Below are 19,871 nucleotides of genomic sequence, written 5' to 3'. Positions count from 1 at the left end.
GATGTAAACCGTTAACAAGTGTGAGAGAGACCACCAATGATGTCAATGGTTCTCAAAGTACCCAGTACAATCCATGAAATGTGAATGAATGAGTTGATGTCAAACATGTCACGGAATCCCTTGATCGAAAGTCAACGATGTAAACTGTCGTCAAAGGCGAGAAACCTGCCATTGATGCATGCAGACTTCAAGGTACTGACGATTTCTAAGTCATCTTTCTAGATAATGTGTTGATGTCGATAGGAAGCGACCCGTTGCAGGTAAGCCCACAACATGAAATCATTGTTCAAGTTGAAGAAACGTTGTTGTAAGGACTGACTCAGAGATGGTTAAATGGATGACATGTGTTTTGCGTATGAATGGTTTATTTGCAGAGACCTCTTGAACACATAACGACACGACAGATGGCTTGGTGACGATTGACCCAAAGTTAATACCCAAAATGGTTGAAGACTTTCAAAGAGGTTTAATCAACTTTTAAGGCAAAGGATTTCCCAACCCAGGTGAATGAAAAGTGTCGTGTTCAAGAACGGTGATAAGGTTCTTCTGTAATAAAGGATAACAAATAGGTTCATTCTTCTCTCTTTTCCCCCACCATTTCTGGCAAGTACCTCTTTATTTTTTACAAGCTTGAGGAGGATAACATATGCTTGATTATAAGCTCATCCTTCGGATGAGTCCAACTTAGTTTAGATTCGGACCCTAAGAAGGAGTGGTCCGTTCCTGTTTGTAATCGAACAGGTCCTTTACTGTGAAATTTTAACGAGTCCAGTATAGGAGAAACTCGGTGTTTTTCAGTTTTAGAGAGTCTGAAAAAAACTAAAGGAGACTCCAAGGTGAACTTTTTCATAAGTTTGTGTCTCTCAAGCCCGAAAAAGTATAAAATCATACCTAAGAGAACCGCTTGATCTTGCGACCAAGGAGTACTTTCATGTTTAGTGTCGTTGACCTGAAAAGTAAAAAGCGATCAAAGACACGTCGTTTTATTTCCAATATCGAGTTTGAAACGACAAAAACCCGGCAATCTTTTCGCGTTTTTACGGTCGGAAAAGGGCTATAAGAAGACCGTCTTTTAATTCCATTTTAACGAGTGTAAAAGAAACGCTCGGCAATCTTTTCATGTTTTAGGAGTCAGAAAAGGGCTTAAAAGATGACTCTGACGTGAAAAATGATAATTTACCCTAAAATCCCTTTGTCTTGCACAGAAACAACACATTACTCATACCTGTTTAAGATGGGCAAAAATACATTGAAAAATATCCTTTCATGGTGAAAAATAAACAAATTTAGCATTCATTTATCCAAAAAACCTATAAAAAGACTTCTTACCATGTCATTTTTACCATTTTACTGTTGAGGTTGAGAAAAGGGCTTTTGGCAAGAAACTTCCCGTGGAGATTGCGGAGAATCCAACCGTCAGAATCGAACGTCGTTTCACCAGGTATTCTACAACATCCCTCTCTTAATTTCCATCCGTTTAGAATTCATTTTTAAGCTTTTATTTGATTTTTTGGGGGTCTTGGGGTTTCAAGATGCGCTCTTCGGGGTACGCAGGTCATGCACTGCTGACCTGCGTACCCCGATATTTTCTCAATGAGAAAATAATGGGGTGTACGCACCCGGCCTTAAGGGAAGTTGCGTCCAGACGCTCTGTTCCTAAAGGCCGGGGTGCGTACCCCGCAAAACGCAAATTGAAACCCTCATACCTCAAAAATAGACCAAAATTTTTAAATTTTATGGATCCTAACTGATGTTTTATGATATGCAGAAAGCACACCATGCTTGATTGGCACGAAAGAGAGCACGAGGAAGTTGATTTAGCCGCAATAAATCATCAACCCTCCATTGATGCTTTGAAGGCATGCAGACTATACAAATACTGGGCCATAGCTGGCATGAGGGCACAGGTGCCATTCTTGGAGTGGTTGGTTGAAAGGTGGAGCGTCCAGGACCAATGTTTTTACATCGGAGAGCACCAGCTCGAGATAGAGCCCTCTGACATATACTTTCTCACTGGTTTTCCCAACAGGGGCGAGCAACTGACTCTCTCCGGGACTAGGCCGGGTGGCCAATCCCTTGCTAGCCTCCGGCTAGAGTGGTGCAACAATCAGAACCATGAGAAAGGGATAGAAATCAAGTATATATCCCGACCTGAACTTATGGTAATTACCTTTACAGTTACCAGACTCTGCGGCGCAGCCGCCTTGCACATTGCCACCAAGTCCCAAATGCGGATAGCGATAGATTGCTACCAAGGCACCATTTTCAACTGGTGCGAAGCTGTGTTGGCCAACATGAAGGCCCAACTAACTAGGGTAAAGACCGGGAAACTAAAGACCTTTGGATATGGGCCTTTGGTTGTGAGCTTTGCCCTAGAGAGAGTCCCTGTGCTGATCCCTCAACAGCTTATTGTTCCAGTTGGGGCTCCTCGGGAGCCTAAGTTGACGAGATGGGTTGCAGTAATGGCCCGACATCCTGATGAGGGCGCGACAGTTGTTCGGTTTCCTGACGGTTACTTTCACTGGCTAGAGGGCCAGGTCTTTACTATTCAGGATTTTCCTTATGCCGGAATGGATTTTCGGAACGATCCGGACATGGTTCTTCCACGGGGAGAACAATGGGATGACAGAGGTACTTAATTTTTCACAAGTTTTTAAATTATCTATTTTTTTTTTTGTTTTTTATATATATCGTCTCAAACTGACAATAAAAATGTTCAAAATGCAAATGTAGGCCCACGGCGTCCAGCCAATCTCCGGGCTTTTGAGAGGAGACATCCAGCTGTACCGGCACCGGCCCCACAGGGTGCGGCCGCAGACACGCTAGCTGAGTTGGAGCAGGATCTAGAGCGTCTGACGGTGGATATACCAAAGACCACTATAGACGATATTCCTATCAGACTTCAGCGCTATGTGGTTGCAGTCCCGGGACCTTTTAGGAGGTTTTTATGTAGGGTAGCCCGTGCAGTGGTGTCTTACAGAGAGCATCACCAGTGACTGGATGGTCACCTTTTGTAGTCACATGTGACATTTTGACTTTTTGTACTTATCATTTTGCCGATCATAAGGTGTTTTAAACCTATGATCGAAGACGATGTATATTTTTTGACACACTCCTATCTATATATATCATTATTACCGGCTTATTTTGTTAAACATGTGTGATGAAATGTTTATAAATTTACAATTATTGCAAATATCTATTTAATACTCGAGACGCAATTGCATCTGCTAATGTGTTTAAAGACCTTGGAATATGCTGATATTCAATGTAATCAAATTCACGTTCCAAGAGACGCACCCTCAAAAACAATCTTAATAACACTGGATTCCTAATGGCATAGACTCTATTAAGCTGTAATACAACGAGTTCAGAATCTAACCTCACTATCAAACTCCGAATCCCAAATGAAATAGATTCAGATAATAATTCAATCACTGCACTGTATTCTGCAATGTTGTTTGTTGTTTGACCGAGGCTCACCCCATGCATAGAAACTAACTCGTCAGAGGGCGAATAGATAACCCAAGCTGCGGAAGAGATATTCCGTGTACTACGACAAGCACCATCAGCAAATCCAATGTATGTTTGGAGAGGTGTCGACATCTGCAATATCAAGAGTAAAACCAAGATAAGCCAGAATAACGATGAAAAACACACTCTCTAAACTAAGCACACTTGTCTAAACTAAGCACACAAAATAAACTAAGCACACAGTCTAAACTAAGCACACATACTAGCTAGAAAGCGAAACCTATCCTAACTAAAATCTCCATACCCATCATTTAAGCATAATACCTCTTTAGGTAAAGTCCATTTCTGGGTTTACCCAAAGAGTCCCCATCAAATTCTACCAGCTCATAGGCCCCTTTTGCCAGCTTTCGCTTGACAATGTAGGGCCCATGCCACATAGGAACGAATTTTCCAGCGCCTAGCTTATCATTAGCTTGATCATATAACAACACTAGGTCTCCTTCCAAAAAATTTCGAGGGGTCACATTCCGGTCATACTGAGCTTTCATTCGTTTTGCGTGAGTCTCGATTGCTAAAGCAGCTTCATGTCGAGTCTCATCTAATTTGGCTAAGTATAACAGATGCTTCTCCTCTTCGGAAGTAGCTGGGAGAAATTCGATGGCCATTTGCAGTGACGGGATTTCGCATTCAATGGGCAGCACGGCTTCCAAACCATAAACTAGTTGGAAAGGAGTGAACCCTGTTGATGTTTTCACTGAGGTTCGGTATGCCCAAAGCGCTGAAAATAACATGTTGTGCCAATTCGACCGATGAATACCGATGATTCGTCGGATCATGATAATTAGAACTTTGTTGATAGACTCAACCAGACCGTTTGCTTGGGGATAATAAGGAGTAGAGCTATCATGACGTAAACCAAGCTGGCCTGTAAGTTCTGTCATCATAATGTTTCGAAAATGGCGCCCATGGTCAGTGATTATCGCTTGTGGGACACCAAACCTAGCTATAATGTGATTGAATACGAAAATTGCTGCTGTTTTGCCGTCTGCGTCGAATGTAGGCATCGCCTCGGCCCACTTAGTAAAATAATCAACCGCAAGGATGATATACGCATGCCCCCCGGCCGAGTGAGGGTTACAAGTAATAAAGTCGATACCCCATTTGGCGAAAGGACCAACGGCAATTATAGGGTGGAGAGGAGCTGGTGGTGCGCGCATCTTGCGATCAAACACTTGACAGTTGTGGCATTTTCGGACCGCAATGATACAATCTTTAAACATGGACGGCCAGAAATAGCCAGCACGCAACACCTTCTGAGCTGTGGCATACCCAGACATATGACCGCCACACGCCCCAGAGTGACAGTCATTTAAAACCCTCTCAGCTTCTTCATGAGTTAAACAACGTCGAAAAATCAGATCCGCCCCACGACGATAAAGAGTATCTCCAATGATTTTGTATTGTTGAGACTGGAATCGAATTTTCCGACGTTCCGACTTTGAAGCTTCAGGCCGAAAGGATTGGGTCTGGAGATAGACAATTATATCCCCATACCACGGATCTAAAGTGCTGATAAGAAACAAAGATTCATCCGCAATGGGCTCCTCTGCCACTGTTTCCGTGTCAGCACGCGGGAAATCACACATTAACTCGGCAAAGACTAAGGATTTCTTAGACTTGGACTTCTCGAACTCCAAATCGAACTCCTGCAGGATAACAATCCATTTGGAGTACTTGCCCCCTAGCAATTGTTTAGTCAAAATATAGATCATAGGGTTGCAATCCGAAATCACTGTAGTTTTGCGGAGAAGAATGTAGTGACGAAAACGCTGGACAGCTTGAACGGCTGCCAGTGCCAACTTTTCCACATGTGAGTATTTTAACTCGATTGGATTTAAGGTCCGACTAAGATAATATATCACATGTTCCGTTCCGAATTCGTCTTCCTGAACTAAGACCATTCCAATGGTGGAGTGGGAGGTGGCGAGGTACAAAAAGTAATCCTGGTTGTAGTTGGGAGGATGCAGCAACGGTGCATGGGTCAATGCGTGCTTAAGCACATCGAAAGATTCCTGAGCTATCTCATCCCAAGAGAATTGAGCATTTTGTTTCAACAACCGGGTGAAACCCTTTGTAACCTCGGCGTAGTTAGGAATGAATCGACGTAAAAAGTTTGCTTTCCCCTGCAAACTTTGGAGTTGGCGCAAACTCGAAGGAGGAGGCAATTTGATGATAGCCTCTACTTTCGAGGGATCGACGCAGATACCGGCTTTTGAAACGACAAATCCTAGCAATCGTCCCACTTCTATGCAGAAGACACATTGTGTGGGTTCAACCGAATTCGATAATGCCGACACCTCATAAAGATAGCTCGTAGGTGGACAAGGTGATCAGCTCGATGTAAAGAATGAGCAGGCAAATCATCGAGATAAGGTTGCACAATGTGCTTGATGTCGTGAAACGCGTAAGACATTGCCCGTTGGAAAGTGGCTCCGGATTCTTTAGTCCAAAAGGTAATTTGCAGTAAGCAAATGTCCCCCAAGGACAAATGAAAGCCGTTTTTGGTTGATCGGCAGGTAGAATATTGATTTGGTTGTAACCGGAAAAACCGTCCATAAAGGAAAATATTTCACTGCCGGCACAATCATCAATTATTTGATCGATATAGGGCGTGGGATAGTTGTCTTTTGGACAAGCACGATTTATATCCCTATAGTCGATGCATATTCTTATTGTTCCTTGCTTTTTGTTAACGGGAACAATATTCGATACCCAATCCGTTAACGGGATCGGATAAATGAAACCTGCTTTCAACAGCTTCTCTACTTCTGCTTTAATCGCAGCCGCTTTCCTAGGGTGTATCTGACGCAGACGTTGCCGAACGGGTTTAGCGTCCGGGTAAGTCTTGATTTCATGAACAACAATGGAGGGATCGATTCCTGGCATTTCCTCATAGGACCAGGCAAACACGTCGCGGAACTCTTGAAATAGGGCCTTGTATGTTTGAATTTCGTCATCTGTACACGAGGCACCTATATGAATGTTCTCAATAGCTCCGGATTTGACTGAAATGTCAATGGCAATAGTTTGAGAAATGTTTCCCAAATTCAACTCTGAATCAGGATGTTTCATTGGATTCTGAGCGTCCTTGACATATTCAGCACTAAAAATAGATGAAAAATCCTTTTCAAACTCATCATCCTCAGGTAAAAACGAAGATCTATGATGGAGATCTTCCCATGGTAGATCGTCTACACTTAGGATTTCGCGAAGCTGTTCGTCAGATGACACAACTTCAGGAAACGCTATCCGTTCTAAGGTTGATGTGAAAAGAGACTCTTCACCGACCACATTCATTTGGTCAATTTGGGTTGAACGCGGGTCGGAAAAAGACTGCACAGCTTCATAAGAGATTTCATATGGACTCAAAGGCATAGCATCACCGAATGAGTCTATCTCAGATTCAGATGGGACAATCCAAGGATCATCGTAAATAATAGTGTCTGAAGTAATCATATGAATGGAAGCGAATGAAGGGTCTGCGTTGATTGGAGGAAAAGGAAAAGTTCCCAGTAAACCGGAATCTTTAACTAATCCTACACCAACATCCCTATAAGGGATAGTCGTTTTACCGACATGCTGGATACTCTCTGAAGAGGCTGGGTCGGACGCAAAGTAAGCCAGCTGGTCTATGGTCACGATCTTGCCATTGTGTGGAAACTTTATAACTCTGAAGACCGATGACACGACTGCTGTCATAGCGTAAGTCCAACTACGACCCAAAAGAAGGTTGTAGTCTAGAGGGGCATCAACCACTTCCACATCTAGACTAACGGTTTTTCCTTCAACCCCTATAGGCAAATCCTATAGAATGCCAAACGGATGGAACCCACGGCCATCAAAGGCCTTAAGAATAGTCGGGGATTGGTTCAATGCGGGAGAACCAAGCGATCTCCAACACTAAATCGACATAATACACGTAGAAGCTCCTTCATCAATTACAGTCCGATGAATGGGCCTGTTTTTTACTATCACTGGAATCTGAAAAGCCATTTGATGAGGGAGACGTGGTGTACTATTTTCTAGATCAAAGATTATCAGGTTCGGATCCTGAACATCAACAGCTCCTATAGCTGACAAAAGTAACTTGCGCTGTGTTAGACATGATTGCAGCACTTCCAAAGCCGACATTGCTGAGGGTGAAACAGCTAAGTCCTCAACAATGTTATAATTCTGAGCTGCTCTCGCATGTGGATTGAAAGCAGACTTTCGAAGTATACCCTTGGCGGGCGGTTTGATTACTAAGTCCGGGTTAGGTTTCTCGATCTGTAGTGGATCGGAACCAGGAGCTGAGGTTGATGGATTTGATTGAGAAGATTCCGCTTCTTTGCCATCAACAGGACTCTTACTACCATAATCTTGCGATCGAGTCGCAATCCGTACATGAGACATCATCAATATGGGTTCTTCACTGGCACCCGAGGAAGAACCTATCATCTTACTCTCCTGCTTTGGGAATGGATCTTTCAAAACAGCAGGAGTTGGGGAACCTTTAACGATTTTCACAACCTCGGCCCGATGAGGGCAATCTCTTGTGAAATGATCTTCTTCACAAATTAAACAAGGATAACGAGGTTTGCGCTTCTCGTCATTAGATTCCGACTTCTCTTTTTTCTCCTTTGGAGCCTTGTCTGCTTTCTCTTTCTTCTTACCTTTCTTCTTACCACCGTTTTTTGATTTAGCCGTAGATGACTCTACAGCATGAACATCGGCAGTAATTTTAGGAGAAGACTCTCCTGTCGGGGAGTCTGGCAAGGTTATTATTGGAGAAGAATTCTTTGAGGATTTCTTCTTACTCTTAGTGTTTACCGTACCAATCATGCCATCAGCAGCATGAGACCCCGAAGGAGCAGCAGCGATTTGATTCGACTTTGGAAGATCTGGGATCTTCTCGTGCAACGTACCCGACTGAGTGTAAACTAAGTCAAGGTACTGGGCTTGAGCAATGACTTGCTCCTCAGTAACTACGCCGGCCTTAGCTACATCTTCAGTAATCTTCGGTAATAATGATTTGACAAACCATTCAGCTAAGATTTGGTCCGGGATAAAAACTTTCACTAAACGTCTTCGACGTCTCCATTCATGGATATGATCAGAAATATAAGTAGACGTCGATTGTTTTAGCGAAGTTAATAACTCAGTACCGTTATCGTATCTGACCGGCAACTGAAAATGAGTAAGGAACGAAGTAGCTAACTGGCTGAAATTGTAAAAAGAGGACCGTGGCAACTCAATGTACCACTTGGCCGCGAGACCAATGAGCGTACGCTGGAAAAGACGTAAACGGATCGAATCATCCGAGATAGAATTTGAAGCACACCAGAGGTGGTAAGTCATCACATGATTTGACGGATCCTCTCCAGACTTACCTTCGAACTTGGGTATATCACTGGGCAACTTATTTGGCATTGGCGGCTAGAACGGAAGATAATTGATTGGATCATTCGTTAGGCGCGTCAAGTCGGGTAAATCCAAAGTTGCGATAAACGGCAATTGCCGGTTAGGATCTCTGAAACTCTGGGTCACAATACCAGTTCCAGGAGGAGGATATCCAGGATAACTTGGAATAGGAATCGCATTCGGGATATTATATCCTCCTGGAAAACCAGGATTAACCGGACCGTACTGGGGTTGTTGAGGTTGTTGATAGGTATACCCAGGATACAGTTGATACTGGTAAACCGGTTGTTGGACAGCAGGACCGTATTGGTACTGTCCCTGGTACTGTTGATACGTAAATTGAGGTTGACTTGTTACAACAGTACTTAAACCAGGCTGCCCTACAGGCATCTGGACCGTAGTTTGAACCGTAGATCCAGACAACGGTAAAGATGTCTGAGGGGTGGTTGCAGAGACAGTAGAAACAGGAGCTGTCGATACTCCAGAAGTAAGTGCGGAAGACTGAACAGATGGTGCGGTAGTTGCAGCAGTCGTTTGAGATGGAGTACTAGGTGCAATTGGCGACTGAGTAACTACCGAAGTTACAGAAGTTTGAACAGCTGACAGGACAGGTTGTGGTTGCTGGGGTGGACCAGAAACTATAGGTTGTCCAGTTTGAGGTAACAACTGTATACTTGGCTGCAACACCTGTTGACCTTGTGATGGATCCCACACTATCATTCCGGGGTATTGACCCGTAACAGGTTGAGGATACTGAGATCCGTAACCGGGTTGAGGATAGGATTGATAATTGACAGGTACATTTCCCATGTTTTGAACATAAGTTTGACCTTGAGGTGGAAGATAACCTTGAGTAGAGTACTGACCTTGGGGTTGATACCCTTGAGGCACGTACTGATACTGAGGTTGACCTTGACCGTACTGGGGTTGACCTTGACTCGAGTACTGACCTTGGGGTTGATACCCTTGAGGTAAGTACTGATACTGGGGTTGACCTTGGGGTACATATTGAGGCTGGGGTTGACCTTGAGGAACGTATTGTACCACAGGTATATACTGTCCTTGAGGTTGCCCCCCAGACGCAATTTGTGTACCTTGAGGTTGCCCCCCAGGCGTTACTTGAGGTTGCCCCCCAGGCGGTAACTGCCCACCTTGAGGTTGAGAACTAGGAGTTGAACCTGACATCATATAGATGTCTCCTACACCCAACGGCTTATTACCATTGTTTCCAGCGAATAACCCATGTTCAATGGGTTGAGGAGATGCTCTTGCAAAAGTACCAGCAAATGACTGATACCCAGAAGGAACAGAAGGACCGCCATACAAAAATGATTCAGGTGATTGAGTGAACATGGACGACTGACCAGACATATTTACAGGAGTATATATACCTATAGGTGGAAAAGGAGTACGAGGTGGAGAAAAACCTATACCTGATTTGTCTAAATAATTAGTTAACGAAAGATACCAAGTAGTACTTCTAGGAGGACTGTAAAAGATAGATTCACGCTCTCTTAGATCAAGTGTAGGTTGATCTTCAAGAAAAGGGCCTACTTCTTCCTCTGGAGCAAGTTCTTCAATAGCAATCAAACCAGAAGGAAGATTTTCGTTTATGACTCTTTCTACCCTAGGTGAATCAGGAACACTAGAAGTTGGAGTAACAGGTTCAGATATTTCAGGTTCTTCGCCTATATCACTAGTAGATGAAAAACTACCAGCAAGCTCAGAAACTTCAACAGCTTCAGGATTCTAACCTGTTTCTAGACCTTGGTAATCTTGATGGACTACCAACGAAGACTCTCCTTCTTCAGGTGAACCTACTCTACTGCCACTAGGAGGAGTTACAAGGACTTTCAAACCTTCGTAATAACCCCGGATGTCTTCAGGAGGGCCACCCCGCGATCTACGGAGTTTTCTCAACAAATCGGTTCCGGTAACAATCTCAGGTGACTTTCCCCGAAGTCTACGGGACTGTCTCGGTAATTCCGCCACAGTTAAAAACTTTTAACTACTACACACGAAAACAAAATAAAATCTCAAATCAAACCACCTAAAGTCTCTAAAGAACCAAACAAATTTTGAAGCACATGCCTAAAGAATCTAGGGTGTCAAACCAAGCACAAACAGTAGCCTTTCGGACCAAAAACGCTAGTTGGAGATGAAACCCAACATCGCCGGATTCAGTACAGAAGTGGCGGGTGGAACAGTTACCCCGGCAACCTGCTTAATGAATAGACCGGCACAAGTTCCTCCACTTTAACCGTCTCGAGTGAAGTGAACCCCCGGAAAATCCAAGTGAGTCTAGCCGACGTCTGCTCCAGGTACAGTGGGATCTTCCCTCCACCGTCACCTCGGTAGAATCCTAAAGATTATGGTCACTAAGGTTACCAACAGCAACAAATATACCTGGGGGAACAGTCTAAACTCCGACAGCACGCAAGGGCAGAGTAACAAGCTCAATCCCCTTGCCGGCTCCTTGACAATAATCCAAGGTTTACCGACAAGTGACCCCTGGCTCCTCGACAATGGTTAATCCGAGGTTTACCGTTTGTAATACGTGCATGTCTGGCGTCGTTCCCAACGAGGGAGGATTGATCCCCTCACTGGTTCGGACACGAGCTCGTGCTTCTCCTTTAAGAGGAGCTTTCCCAGAGTATAAATGAAACAGCTGGATTTAATCTATCACAAGATAAGCTACTTGTTTGGTTTTGTTGTCTTGGAGAGTTTATTACTCTCCTACTCCAAGACACTAGCCTGATCTAAATTGGTGTTTCAGAGGCCTAGTAAATAAAAATTACTACGTTGATTTTACTTTAAGCGTCAATTTTATGGCTTCCTTAAGACAAAAGGTAGTGGAGATGAAACTGGTGATGTGTAGACTCGACTCGCAACCACTACAAAGATGCACCTAAGATGATTTACACTACTTTGCTTTTTCAATGAATCTCCTAGCTAAGAGAGTTGAGAGAATGCAAATTTTATAGAAAACAACTTTCTTAACAAAGACAATCAAAGAAACAATTCTCTTTATCTTTTCAAAACACACAACTCATGACCACTAGTTACCTCACGAAATTTCCTTTCTCTTCAAAAGACTACAAATGCTACCAAAGCAAACTTTTTCCAAAAGAATTTTTTGTATTTTTCCTATATTAATAAAGCATGTAAAAACTATTTATCAAAAATCAAAATTAACAAATCTAAAGCAATCAAATCAAATTCACTCAAAAGCAAATTAAAGGGAAATTTACCTAAAAGTAAAACTAATGAGGACAAAAGCCTACAAGGATAATTCCTGGATGTTTTACTTAGTCAAAAGCAACTAAGGATCAGTCTACGCAGAATCATAAACTAATCGAAAAACAAAATCGAAATCTTTTTGTTCTTTTTCACAAAAATGAAATTCAAAGCTTTAAATCAACAAACTTTTCGAGATTTGCAAAGAGAAGATACAAAGGTAGATCTCTCGCAAGGGTGATCTCTATGACAGGCCCGACTCCTAAGAGGGATGAACAAAACCAGGGAGATCCAAAGTTTGACAACCTCTAACGCCAAAGTCACTACAGGACCAGTTAAAAATCAAACCCTAAGGCAAAAACTCTATGAATTCCACCAAAAACTCTCGATACCAACGGAACAAGTTCAGGTGAAGATTTTTAACAACAAACCAATGGATCTGGGTAGGAAAAACCAATAAAAAGCAAAATCTAAAGAGCAAAAAGCAAAAATTTGAAATTTTTCTTAATTTTAACAGGGTACGCAGGCAACCTGTTAAGACAGGTGCGGGTACGCTCTGTGCACACAGTAACAGTGCGTACAAGTACGCACTGTGCTGAACTCAGAGCCTGCGTACTTCGACCAAAACTAAGAAAAAAGAAAAACTAAATCAACCCTAAGCTAACCTACCCAAACACACAGTTCAACAGCCAAAAACCAGAAAACAAGCAGTGTTTCTCAGATCAAAAGATGAAATCAAAAAGAACTCAAACAAATCCATGGTTTCCCCAGTGGAGTCGCCATTTTGTCACGCGGAAACAGTCGACGGTGCAGACACAACCGACCTTCCTAGAAGTCTAAGCCTTTCTAATGACAAACAAGACAAAAGAGAACAATCCTTCTCTAAATATGCATTACAATATGAGAAATCAAGTGTTTAGCTCTTACCTCTAACCAAACGCTGTTGTAGTAGTTCAGCTTCGTTGATCCAGATGAGCTCCTCCTTTTCTCCGAAACCTGCATTCACCAACAGTCAAACCATTAAATAGCACCTGATTATAACATAAAACAAAGCATATTCAACATATAGACCAAGGAGTATATGAAACAACTCATAAATAACAAGTTATTAAGAAGAATGGACTAATTTGTATTAAAGGTAACAAAAGGAACCATTACAACCTGAGCCTTGGTGTTGTGCAAGCTCCTCCCAGGGTCCACAAGAGTCCTCTTTTACTCTGATCAGCTCACCCACCTCCCAATGGAAACAAGTAAAGATGGTAATCTCTCCTCACAAGCTTTCACAAGGAAGTCCTAATTCCAGCAGCATCTACCCTTAGGAATGTTCAGCTTTCAACCTCCCCTCCCTCTGGCCCAATGCATGTATTTATAGTGCTGTAGAAGAAGTTATTCAGGTCCACCATCAATGGGATAAGCCCCTCTTTGGGTGGGTTAGCTCCCCTCTTGATGGGATAAGTTCCTCTTCTATAGGGATACATGAACCATCTGGAGGCGCTTCATACACGTCAAACAAGCTTCTAGAATGCTCTAGAAATGACCACAAGTAACTTTTTTAAGATGAAACTCGCGCCTTTTGCCTTTTACAGGGGTACGCACCCACCCCTTTACATACAGAGCGTACAAGTACGCAGGTATTGTGAACTTGGGCTGCGTATCCGCAGGTAAGGCTAAGAGAAACTGCGTACCAGAGATAAATGACTTTTAAATGACTTTTCTCTCATTTTTTGAGTTTGACATGCAGAGCAGAGGCATGAGACTTGCCAAGGAGGATAGTATGACAGTGGATGGAGCCATACTAACTGCAAATAGTCATGGTGACATTTTTTAGTGTAACAGCTCTCCCTCTGAAACTTTTCTTCCCTCAAGAGGCCTCAGATAGGGGAACCCACTCTCTCCCTTTCTTTTCATCCTTATGATGGAAGGACTGGGTCGATCTATCAGTCATGCCAAAGAAGTTGGTAAGATCAAAGGTCTCCAACTTTCGGACAGGGGCCAGGCGTGGACGCATCAACAGTTTTTGAATGACATGATGCTGCAAGGAATCCCTACAGTCAAAGAAGCTCATGCATTCAAACAGATTCTAAATGAATTTGCCAAGGCTTCAAGTATGGAAGTTAATCTCACCAAATCCAAGATCTTTTTCTTTAACACTAATATTGCCATTCAAAAAAGCATTGCCAGAATTCTGGGCTTTCAAAGAGATTCTCTTCCCTCTAAATATTTGGGGATACCCCTTACTTCTAAGCTGCTACACAAAAGAATCTGGGAGCCAATTATTAACAAAATTCAAGACAAAATCAGAAAATGGACATTTAGATCCTTAAACCTGGTAGGCAGACTAGTACTCGCAAAGGCTATTCTACAAGCAATCCCAGCTTTTATGCTTTCTATTCTCCCATCTCCCAAAGGAGTTCTGCAGCTTATCAGAAACATTCAAAGAAACTTCCTTTGGGGAAAGGAGGAAGCAAAGAAAAAATGGGCCTTGGTAGCTTGGGAAAAAATCTGCAAACCCAGAAATTATGGAGGACTAGGATTAGATGATCCTGAAATTCTAAGCAAAGCTCTAGGGGCTAAATTATGGTGGCGCTGGCTAAAAGAACCAAAGGCTCAATGGGCTACAATTTGGAAAGAAAAATATGCCAGCTCATGGCCTAGTGAGGAGCATATAAGAATGGATGGTAATATCAAAGGATCATACATATGGAACAAGGCCTGGGACAATAGATGTCTAGTTCAACAGACTGGCTTCTAGGAAATTAGAGAGGGAAACTTAGCTCTGTTTTGGGAGGATAGATGGCAACAGGAACCCATTCTATTAAAAGAAGAATTAAAGGAACTGAAGGCAGAGACAGACGCTAAAGGATTAATCAAAGTTAAGGATTTTTGGGATCGAACCAACAATGCAGGAAAGTGGAGACAATGGAGGAATTTTGATCTTAGAAATGACAACCCCTTAAAAGACAAAGCTGATGTAATAATGCAAGAGTTAGATAGAAGGAAAATTTTAGTTTCCGAAGGGAATGACCAGCTCAGATGGGGCAATAACAATGAGGGCGCCTACAATCTTAAGGAAGCAAAAACAATTCTCCTTGGTTTGGCTCCCAGGCTCTGGATAAAGCTTGGCAAAGACTTTGGAGACAACAGGGTTGGATGAAGATTAAACTCTTCACATGGCTGGTGCAACACAGGAAAATTTTGACTTGGGACAATATTAGGAAAAGAGGTATTCTGGGGCCCTCCAGGTGCCAGCTTTGTGAAATGCAAGAGGAAACAATGGAGCATATTCCCAACAACTGCTCCTTCCCCTACAAGTTATCGGATTCTTTTGCCTCCATATTCCAGCAGTCGAACAGAGACCTTGGAAGCATCACCAACACCCTGAACAATTAGAGAAGCAATTTCACGAATAACGAAGTCCTTAGCATTGCCTGGGCTCTAACTCCTGACTTCATAATCTGGAACACATGGAAAGAAAGGAACAAAAGGATTTTCAAGGAAAAAAAAACCGCCCTTGTTCCTTCATAATCAGATCCTAAAACAACTACAAGAGACTGTAAGCTCCATTGTCCGGAATCTTCCTGTGAATCCTCCCTCGACTTCTGAATGGAGGATTCTCTGCCAGCTTGGACTACAAAGGTTGATTCCTCAAAGCCTGGGAGGGAAAAATCTTTTCAAAGATTCAAAGCTTGAATTTTGGCATCCTCCTCCCAAAGGATTTTTAAAGTTCAACATTGACGGAGCCTCAAAGGGCAACCCGGGTACTGCAGGTCATGGCGGAGTTTTAAGGGATGAAAAAGGGAATATCTTGTTTTTATCCCATGGCCATCTTGGAAAATCCACTAACAATATGGCAGAAATTATGGCTATGGATCATTGTTCAGAATACTTGCTTCTAGATAATCGACACAATGTGATTGTGGAAGCGGATTCTGAGTTAATCATTAACTCAATCAAGAAGATCAGCTAGGGCACTACTTCGGAAAAGGTCTCTAAGAACTGGAGGCTCAATCAGATCTTTCAAAGGATCCACAACCACCTTCAACGCCTCCGTACCATCACTTTAAAACATGTTCGTAGGATGGCCAACAAGCTAGCGGACCTCCTGGCCAATCATGGTGTGAATTGCGCAAAGGAAAAGTTTGCAACAAAATGGCAAGAGCTAATTGGTCTATTTCTTAAGGCAAAATGATCAAGCCGAAGAAGATATGTTGATGTTTAGAAACAGGACCCTGTAAGGTAATACTGACAACCCATAAGCAGCATGAGCAGAGAAGTGGACTCTTTAAGTTTTACAGGGTTTAGTAAGCTTTGGCGGTCTTTTGGTCGCAGAAGCAAGTTCACTCAAAGCCTCTGTGACAAACACGCGGGTGGCTCTTCTCTAAGGGTTTCAGATAGACTAGTCAAGGCCTCTTCTCACACTATCTCCAGCAATCTGGTTTGCCGTGTGGATGGGAGTAGAACCCTCTTGATGCCCTCGACTTTCCAGTTTCTAGTTTCCCAGGTGGTTTTCGCAAGCCTCGCGAGTGGTAAGCGGTATTTTCCTTTTCGCAGCGATCACAATCATTGATGGACGCGTGGCAGCAGGACAGTTTGAAAAACCGCCGTGATCGCACGTTAAATGGCGGCATTTAGGGGTCAGCGATACTCATCTCTGCCATTTGATCTACCATTTAAGATCTACGGTCGCTTTTCATCGGGCTTGTTTGTGGGGCCAGGGTGTCTATAGCAGACCGTCGGGTTTTTTAAGGTTTTGCCTTTTCAGCTTTCTGTTACGAGCACCGGTTCGGTTAACTTTAGGTGACTCTTTTCCTGAGTTTGTAATCCTTTGGTTTTGGTTGTCTTTTTTCCGCACCATTGGTTAACTTCACCATGGTTTGGGGCCCACTCTGTTCGTGGGGGTGTGTAAAATATGTAAATCAGTTTTGAATTAATGAAAGGATCGTCTCTTGCACTAGCAAAAAAAAGAATATCAAAACATACATTAGCAACACATCACAAGAATAGTACAAAATATGTTTATATAAAATAATTTATTTATATTACAAGGGAAGCTATATCTTCTGGTTTACCAACTACAACTAAAAGGGCTCCAACCCCAAGAAATTTAAAAACCACTAATGGAAGGAGCTACAACCCTCGATCTACCAACATCCACTAAAAGGAGGTGACAACTTTCTAGAGGAAGCTACAACTTCCTTCCCTGACACCACCCAACCACCCTTAACAACAAAATATAGAACAATAATTTGGGGCTCCCGTACTAGGGACAATGGCCAACTTATAACAATGCCCAATCTTTTTCAACCAGTCACTAACAAGACACTTCCACTGCAACTATGTCACTCGTTGCTTGCATTCATTTACAATTATGTTGTCATTGCAATTCTTGTACTTGGATTGCTTCCTTAGGCACAAACCAATGTGCCACTAGTCTTCCCTATGTCCAGCTTCTACTAGTCTCAAACTCGTTCTCAGAAAGCATAGACTCATCACACTTTAACCATGCTACATTCGGTAATTAGGACTTGGGCCTCAGTTACTCCAAACAATTCCTCAAACATGATGACCAACTACCTCAAAGTAATCCCGAGATTTTGCTTCACAAGGCTTTAAGGCCTTCTTTAAAGGGTCTTAAAATTCTACTCTAAAATGTCTCCAACATCTACTTCAAAAACTCTCAGTCTACTTCACCTAGTCTGCTCCAAAGGCTTTCCAAGGACTGCTCAAGGATGCTTCAAATGCTTCTATAAGAAGTCTTCAGGATCTACTACAAAATTTCTTGAATGTTTTCTATTGAAGGTCTTTAAGAAGGATCAAGGGATATCTTGAAAAAATATCAAAATCTACAACAAGAGGCTGCCATAAATGTCTTCAAAACTGTTTCAACAATTTTGCTTCTACGCTCTTCAAAGTAGGATAAAAAGATTGAATGAAGTTTCTCCAAGAGACTACTCAAAATTCTTGAAAGAATGCTTGAAGTCTTGCTTCAAATTCTTCTTTAATAACTCCATAGTCTGCTTCAATCTTGGTCTCAAAATTTGATAATAATAATAAAAAAATCACCAAAGGTTTGAACTTAATCACAGAAGGGAGGGGCTGAGATTTGTCTTCTTCATTGGCCGAGATTTGCTATAGTCTAAGATTTGTCACAAGGTCAAGTTTCTGCCATAGTTTGATCTTTGTCAGAGGGCTAGGTCTGCCACAATCCAAGCTCACAGATAAGGGTCGAGGTCTACTTCAAAAATGGGTCGAGTCTGTTCCAGGTCTCCACAAGTCAAACTCCAAAAGCTAATCAGAAGATCACCAAAGACCATAAGCTAAGAACAAATATCAGAAACCAAATCCCAAGTTAATCAAACCATTCTTCGATATGCCTTTCTTCATATTTTCTGTCTAAGCACTTGTCCTTTGAAACTTGTCTCTGACTTCTTCTTGAATCTCAAATCAATCATTGAAATTTTCTTGCTTATATCTTCCCACAAATGGTGTATTTATATAGTTGGACAAGCCTATAATGGGGCCAACATAACTCTTTTAAGAGCCATAATGTTAGCTCGCTATAATACTAGTGTATTCCCTTATTACTATCATTGTCATTGTAGCCCCTTATTGTTATTGTTGTGCCCTTACATTATTATTGTTATGTCGACTATGATTATATTGTTACCCATAGGCTCCTGTATATAGAAAGGAGGTCTTGTCATTTATATCATCGAAGAATTGTTCATTTGTGTAATGTAAAGGAGGTTTCCCCTCGAAGATGCTACTTTTGAAGTCTTTGATCTATCTCGTTCTTCTATTTTGTGAACTGGTTGCATAACAATTGGTATCAAAGCTTTGGATTCTAGGGTTTCGCTGCTTCAAAAAAGCCATCGTGACATTTTCGCTATAAAAAATTTCTACGAAGCTTCGGAAGTTGCAATTAAAACCCATTTGAGCCAAAATCGTGATGAACCTCGGGACCAAATTTCAGATCTTGTATCGCTATATTTTCGGAGATATGAACTGAGGAAGTTAGGGCTTTTGCAGGCTCTCGAATTTGATCTGAAACAGGTCACCTTGGGAAAATCGTTATAACTTTTTCTCTGAGCATCAAATTGAAATTTTGTTAAGTGTTACAGAAAGAGGATGGACTTTAGTTTTTTGTGTATTGTTTCATGTTTGAAGGTCGAAACAGTGATACGTGGCACTTCGTACAAGTTCTCTCTACTGAACCAGTCTATAATCAGGTCATCGTGGGAGATTTGACATAACTCTTTCTTGGAGAATCCAATCTAGATCAAACTTATGGGGTTGGAAAGAGGACGTAGAGGGCTATCACAGGACGAAATTTCAGACCTTGGAGATCTGAAATTACAGATATACAACAGATTCAATATCGAGCTCCTACAAAGAGAAAAAAAGGTGTGTAGTCTTTTTAAAATTTTTGCATAAGTTTGGTTTGAAAAAATTGTTTGAAGTGATTCAAAGGGCACAATGAAGCATATTTATCATTAATTTATGCCTCGAAGAAAGAAAATGGAAACACCTAGTAAGCAACCTGAAAGCTCTAGCATGACTCCTGAAGAAGAGGAAGAAATGCAACATGATATATCAAAATTACGAGACCAAGTGCAACAAATTTCACTCTCACAAAAAGTAATAGTAGCTAAGGTCGATGGTTTAAAGAAAGACGTGGAAGCTAAGATGAATGACGTGGA

Source organism: Pinus tabuliformis, chromosome 4_2 (genome assembly GCF_031772625.1).
Source record: "Pinus tabuliformis cultivar Carrire ecotype Pingquan chromosome 4_2, CPIR1, whole genome shotgun sequence".
NCBI classification, from domain to species: domain Eukaryota; kingdom Viridiplantae; phylum Streptophyta; class Pinopsida; order Pinales; family Pinaceae; genus Pinus; species Pinus tabuliformis.
The sequence above is the reverse complement of the archived record's forward strand: the minus strand, read 5'-3'. Positions refer to the sequence as shown.